Source organism: Lissotriton helveticus, chromosome 7, assembly GCF_964261635.1.
Source record: "Lissotriton helveticus chromosome 7, aLisHel1.1, whole genome shotgun sequence".
Taxonomy (NCBI): Eukaryota; Metazoa; Chordata; class Amphibia; order Caudata; family Salamandridae; genus Lissotriton; species Lissotriton helveticus.
Genome location: NC_136068.1, coordinates 702,383,032 through 702,390,671, shown reverse-complemented (window position 1 = coordinate 702,390,671; position 7,640 = coordinate 702,383,032).

Below are 7,640 nucleotides of genomic sequence, written 5' to 3'. Positions count from 1 at the left end.
CAGTCACAATTCAGGCAATGTATATCCCGAGTTTACTCTCAGGTGAGCAGGGGATGCCAGGTATTACACAACACCTGTAGCTGCGAGGCGTGGCACTACACTCCCAGCTCCTACTCCAACCCCCCCTGTGATCTCAGTTGAGGAGAGGATGAGACGTGACAGCGAGCACTACCCACTTATTCCACCATTCCAATGTATTGTTAGTTTTGGCTTCCTGTGTTAGTGTACTGTTGTACACATTACACCATGATACGCAGAACTTGCAATGTCACCTGTGCCCTGAGCATGTGTTCAACCTGAGTATCTTCAAAGTAGGACTGCAATTTTGACTATTGAATAAGTATTAGCCTACCACAATGTTGGGGCAATATATAAATGGCCATAATATCAAAAACACTACACCTATATTTGTAATACCCAAATACCAATCCTAAAATACTGCTTTACAAAAATATCAAAAGTTAAAATATAGCTAATACAAATAGAGTACTATAAAATCAAGTTTTAGAATTAACATTAGAATTAAAAAATATTGAAATCCAAAATAATTAAGCCCAGGCGGAGTTGCCACTATGTGGAGTTGCACGGAGTTGGAAAAAAACTCTGTGGAACTCTGCTCCACTTCGCTCCATTCCCCCTGCTTTTTGAAACTTTTTTTTTACTGTAGATGCATTCATTTAATGGACGATTTTCTGCCTGTCTGTTCTTCTTATGTATATAGTCACATTTCAGGCAATTTATAGCCAAAGTTTACTCTCAGGGGAGCAGGGGATGCCAGGTATTACACAACACCTGTAGGTACGAGGAGTGGCACTACCCTCCCAGCTCTACTCCAACACCCCCTGTGATCTCGATTGAGGAAAGGATGAGATGTGAAAGCCAGCACTTCCCACTTAGTAGCCAGGTTCGATTCCTGGCGTGGACTCAACATCCTGTGATTTTGGGTGAATCACCTTACTCTCCCTATACCTATAAAACTGACAGTGGCTTTGTGTGACGTCACTGATGCTCATATGAAGCGCTACAATGCCTGCGGGCCAAGTCCTCGCTGTATAAACTACAAAACAATAATATCAGTCTAATGTATAGAGTGGGCCATTGGCCTAGCAATAGTTGCATGGACCCCGCCCCTGCGCCTCCGTGCACACTCACCGCTGATGACTGCAGGAGACTAAGGCAAAGAGACGGGGTACTCACAGGAGCAGCAGGAGGGAGGATATGGGTGCATGGTGCGCCGAGAGGCAGACGGGGCTAGCACAGGCCTCAGCAGACCCAGAGGCAGGAGTGACTTAAAGCAGCAGGAGCTGCACCTGGTCCTGCACACATAGAGTCCACGCTGCCTATGGACGCCGGCAGAGTCTGGTCATGTGACGTCCTGAGGCAGTACTTTTGAGGTCAGGCAACCACGTCCAATCGAAGAGGATGGCAGGGTGAGCACTCTGTGCTTTGCCCGGCCTAAGGCGGTAGATGACAGGGAGCATACTGCTAGGCTGGTTTTGAGTGGGTGTGGACAGGGGCAACTTTGATCCGCTGCGGAGTCAGAGTTTTGCCTGAACTCCACATTCTCAACAGAGCGCGGAGTTGACAAAACACCGCAAAATCCGCTGGCAGAGTGGAGTTCTCTGCCCAGGGTTAAAAATAATGTAAATAATTGAATATGTAATCTGAAAAGATCGGATGTATTTAACTAAAACCAATTAAACATTTTTAAAAGTTGCAGCAATTTCGAAAAATATATCTCATATAATTAGATTTGTTTCCCAATTATTCTTTCTTTGCAAATATGTACTTACAAATAATCTTAAAAATACTAGAAACTTTACATTCTGTTGGGGTTCTTAGAAAGGTAACTTACACATGTGAATAATTTACATGTGTTATCTATTCTTGCACTTTTGAGTAAGTTTATGTTACCTGAAAAGGGGTGTGGAGCCAAATTTACAAGGGAAAACTGCTATTGCCAAAAAAGAAACTGTGGTCTAGTCCGACACATGGTCAACCGCTGCTACTAAAACACCCAACTATAAAAAATAATGGAGGTTTGACTTAAAATAAAACCCCATTGGAAATAATGATCAATTCAATGACATTATTTAAAATAGTTAAAAATATAACTAAATATAATTTAATGTTTCAGAAATCTAAAAATAGTGCACATTTTGTATTTGATTGTAAAACATTTTAATAGCCTTTGTGAATTTAAAATGTAATGCAATATACATTTTAAATAAAATATAATTTTATATTGTTTTAATTAACAAAATTCATCACTTTTAATCATTATTAATGCATAGTAAAAATATTTTTGCTGAAGGCTGAAATGTAAGTTTTCACTCAAATGTCAGAAAGACTATTTTAATTTAATTTAATATATTCAGATTACATACTGTTTATTCAAAATGAAGGGCATCATTATGATAACAAATGGTTGGACCACCGCCCGCCTTCATTTAGGTTATATAAAGTTTATTTAAAATGAAGGGCATCTTTACAATGCCGGATGGTCAGACCGCTGCCTACGATCAGGGCTGTACGGGGGCTGCCCAACAGGCAGGCGGCTGTCCGACCACCCAATTACAATTTGACCACCGTGTAGGTAGTCGGAAAGTTCTTTTTTCTACTGTGCACCATGAGGTGCCTGGAACACGGTGCATGGATATGTGGGGGCACCAAATATCCCCATGGCCACTTAGCAATGGATCACAGGGGATAGGGGGCCTGTTTGAGGCCCCCAAAGTTCGATTCTGTCTGCCTTTTCATGAGAGTCAGACCACTATGAAAAAGCAATCATAAAAAGATATCGTAATCCCTGTGGTGGTGCGTACACAGGCACCATTGCAATGTTAGGGATACAATTCTGACCGCTGCCATGACGGGATCCTTGATCCTGTCGGAGGCAGTGGTCTGTCCCCCGACCTCTGTGATCTGACCGCCTGCATCGTAATGTGGCAGACAGACATCGTATAAGTCCTCAAGTTATTACAGGCACATGCATCAAAAGAAAAACCGGTCGCAAACGGGCAGATTCTCAGAATCTGCCCCTTTGCGACCAGTATTTTTGCATTTGGGATGCATTATCCCAAATGCAAAATTCGCAATTCAAGTAATCTCTAAATTGCGATTACTTAAATTGCTATTAAATTTAAGGAATCGTAAACTGAGATTCCTTAAATGCAATGCATTAAAGTGAAAAAATTAGCGATTTCGCTAATAGGGGGTGCAAATTACCATGAAATTGAACTTCATGGTAATTTGCAAAAACTGAAAAATGCACTAAAGTTTCATGTTGCGCACACACATGCCCTTGGGCATGTGTGTGTTCAACATATGTGCACAGATCAATTTCAGGGGTGCAACAGGGCGTCTGTTTGACACCCTTGCACCCTGAAATTGTATGCGCAATTTGCGAGGACCTATTGGTACTCGCAAATTGCGCATGCAATTTCCCATTCATTCCTATGGGCTTGTAGGACCGTAGGAATGAATGGTAAGCCATTCCTTATTTGCGACTCACAGTTTGCGGGTTGCAAATAAGGAATGTGTAGGAATCACTAGTTTTACAGCGATTCCTACATGCATAGGCAACTGCGAGTCCTTAATTGCGATTCCTTAATTATCGCAATTAAGAACTCGCAAAATCCTACCTTGATGCATGTACCTGTTAGTGCTTTACCATTTTGTCTATTGTTCTACATTTAAAATAAATATTAACATTCACTTTAAATTAATATTAAAAATAAAAATATGCATGTTAATTTATTATAAAGGTAAAAAAATATATTTTCCCACTACCTTACCGAAGGGAAAGCTCCACCCCAACTGTAGAGTCCCCTTATAGTAAGATATAGAAAACAAGCAAAAAAGTTTACTTAACTAAAACAAATTAGTAAAGATTTTGTAATGTAAATGAATTATATATGTATTTATATATATATATATATATATATATTTATTTTTTTTGTTTTTTTTGTTTTTTCCAGAACAAAATTAAAAAAAAAGGAAAACCATTGGACTAGAGTGGTCAGATTGACAAATCCTATTCAAAACCAAGCAACATTGAGGAAAGTGTTTGCTTATAGGGTGTTAGATTTACTATTCTCACTCCAAAAGAACCAACACTAGGAAGGTGTTGGACACTGAGAAGAGGGGGGTTACATTTACTATTCCATCACCAAACTAAGCAACATTGGGGAAAGTGTTGGACTGTGGTGAGGGGCATATTTGCTATTCTCACTCCAAATTAAGCGATATTAGATTAGATTGACTGTTTTTCAAACAGTTCTTCAAACTAAGCCACATTGGGTAAAGTGTTAGGCTGTGGAGGTCGGATCTACTATTCCATCATCAAACAAATCAACACTGGGAAAGACTTGGACTTTGGTAAGGGCACAGATTTACTGTTCCCACTCGAAACCAAGCAACATTTAGGAACATGTTGGACTCTAGAGGGTTTAGAATTACAATTCTCAGTCAAAACTAAGCAACATTCAGGAATATGTCAGATTCTAGAGGGTTTAGATGTATTACTCCCACTCCAAACTAAACAAAATTCTGGAAAGTGTTGGGCTTTGTAAGGAGAGGAGGAAGGATCATATTTGATATTCCCACTTCAAACCAAGGAATATTGCAGAAAAGGTTGCATCTGAGGGGCCGGACGATTTATTATTCCCATTCCAAACAAAGCAAACTTGGGGAAAGTGTTGGATTCTGAGGGGAGGGCAACTGAAGTATTTCCTAAAACAAAGTAAGTAACACTGTAGAGAGTATTTGAGTTTAGGGAACCACATTTACTATTTACACTCCAAACTAGCCACATTAAAGAAAAAAGTAAAATGGTATTGAAATAAATATGAAGTAAATAACAATAGTGTAATTAATGCATTGCTTATTGAAGTCAAAAAGATACTACAATATAATTGAGAAAGTTTACAAATATGTTATGTATAAATAATTATACAATTTAATTAAGGATATACATTTATAATAACACAAAAAGTTTAAAAGGGCCATCCATTACCAGATAATCCATCATGGATGAAGTTCTCCTTTACATGAGTTATATTTGTTGGTACTTAGGAATATCTGTCTCCTTAAAGGTTTGTGGGCTTTTGTGGCTTGCTTTACGGTTATTCTGGTTCTAGTCATAAGAGTTTTTAAATTTGATATTGATGATGAGTGTCTTATTACTGTGGTGTGTTTGGAATAATGCCTCTTAAAATTCTTTCCTCTTGGTGTGGAAAAGCTAAGGCTTTTAATTCTCATACTACATTACAAATTCGTTATTCGGTTACATTCTTTTACTTTCTCAATAGTCTCATCAATGATAATTGCTAACCCATAACAACCATTAGAATAATACTCAGTGCACTTGCAGTGTTTTTATTTTCCTTTGTATTATTCTCTTTAATGCATACCACGTACGGACTAATTGTGGTTTTCCTTTTTGTGAAATTATGCATGTAGCGGAATTGGACATTTTGAAACCTGTGACTGATATGAAGATAATAATATATATTACATATATTTACATTTATAATTCCATGGGGGTTTTTAGATGAGACTGAATAAGTTTCAATATTTTCCATTTTGCACTTTATACTTACAATCTTTGTTTTCTTTTTGCTATGTGCTTGTGCAAAGCTTCACAACATTTTGATTTTTTTCTTGAAGTTGGCTTTTCACACTTAACACATTCAGGTCTGTATTGGAAGTATATACTAAATAACACATATTTAATTTGTTTTGGTTCTAATTATTTTTGTTATTAGAAACAAATGGTGTTTAAAGTAATAGCTTTTTTGTTATAAAGTGTTAGTAACCTTACTTTTTAACGTAGTGCAGTTTGATTCCTCATGTAGATTGCTGTTGTGGGTGCGTAAAGGCTTCCACTCTGTACCCTTTGCAATGAGCTAGGTATGGAGGAGTTTGTGCTTTTCTCATGTTCCGTATTTATACTTTATTTAAATTATCTCTGTTTCCTTATGTGCTAATTGTTGCTTTTTTAATACAACTGGTTACATTTTTAGGTAGGTGTTATTTTTTTTTAGATATTTCATTATATGGAAGATGGTATTAAAAGTGTTCTTTGATGTATTTGATGGATCACTGAAAGAATATCGACCGACAGAATATCGACCATCAAAAATATCGTTGAGAAAATATCGACAGTCAAAATATCGAGTTTCTATCTACAAACAGGTAAGTACAAAAATATCGAGTTAAAAATATCGTTTACAAAAATATAGTTGTAAAAAATATCGTATTTACTAAAACAGTGTTAAATTAAATTAATATTAATAATTAATTACTAAAATATACTTAAAATTACTTAAATTAACTTATAATAATTAAATAATTAATGAAAGTTAAATAAATATTTTTTTATTTCATATTTATTAAACATATATATATAGTAATAAAATATAATAAAATAATACCCAAAAACTGAAAACTGACCCTGAACCCTAAAAATACCCCTTTACCCAAAAACTGAAAACTGACCCTGAACCCTAAAAATACCCCTTTACCCAAAAACTGAAAACTGACCCTGAACCCTAAAAATACCCCTTTACCCAAAAACTGAAAACTGACCCTGAACCCTAAAAATACCCCTTTGCCCAAAAACTGAAAACTGACCCTGAACCCTAAAAATACCCCTTTGCCCAAAAACTGAAAACTGACCCTGAACCCTAAAAATACCCCTTTGCCCAAAAACTAAAAACTGACCCTGAACCCTAAAAATACCCCTTTACCCAAAAACCCCAAACTGACCCTGAACCCTAAAAATACCCCTTTACCCAAAAACCCAAAACTGACCCTGAACCCTAAAAATAAAAACGATATTACTTCACTTACCTTAAAAACGATATTACTTCACTTACCTTAAAAACGATATTTTGGCTGTCTATATTCTGTCCTGTCGATATTTTCTCCAAACGATATTTTGGAGTCGATATTATGTCCAAACGATATTATGTAGTCGATATTATGTCTGTGCACCGTATTTTTACTATCTTTTTAAGATTAACTGCTTATTTTGTGGTGTGGTATATCAATTTCTGTTTAGTGTACTTGGTAATATTTAAAACAATATTATAGCAGTCAGTCTATTTATTGTCAATATTTGTGCTTGTTAAAATTAGGTTTAGCGTGTGTTAGATTTTTAGACACGTATATTTTTGTTTTTAATATTCTTTGTTTTTCAAACCCATTAATGACTATATTCTAGTCTATATATATAAAAACGAATGTATGTCTGTCTGTCTGTCTGTATGTCTGTTTGTCCTTTATGCATTACTACACCATTCATCCGATCGCCATGAAACTTTGGGAAGTTGTTGAGTACACTTCCGCAAAGGTTTCTGGCATAAAATATTTTTTAAATATCGGCCCCCCAGGGCCCTCATATTCTTTCGAATACTGATGTAAGCACCAGACGGAAAAATGAAAAATCGTGTATCCACAAGCACTCGAATAAATAAATAGAATTAAAACGACACTTTGAAATGTTTTCCATATTAAAATGAATACGTTTCAATAAAAATGACACAATGTAAATTTGAATGTTATCATAACGAGTTTCCTTGAATTTCCTTTCTTCGGAGATCGCAGCAACGCGCGACGGGTAAGATAGTAGTTGA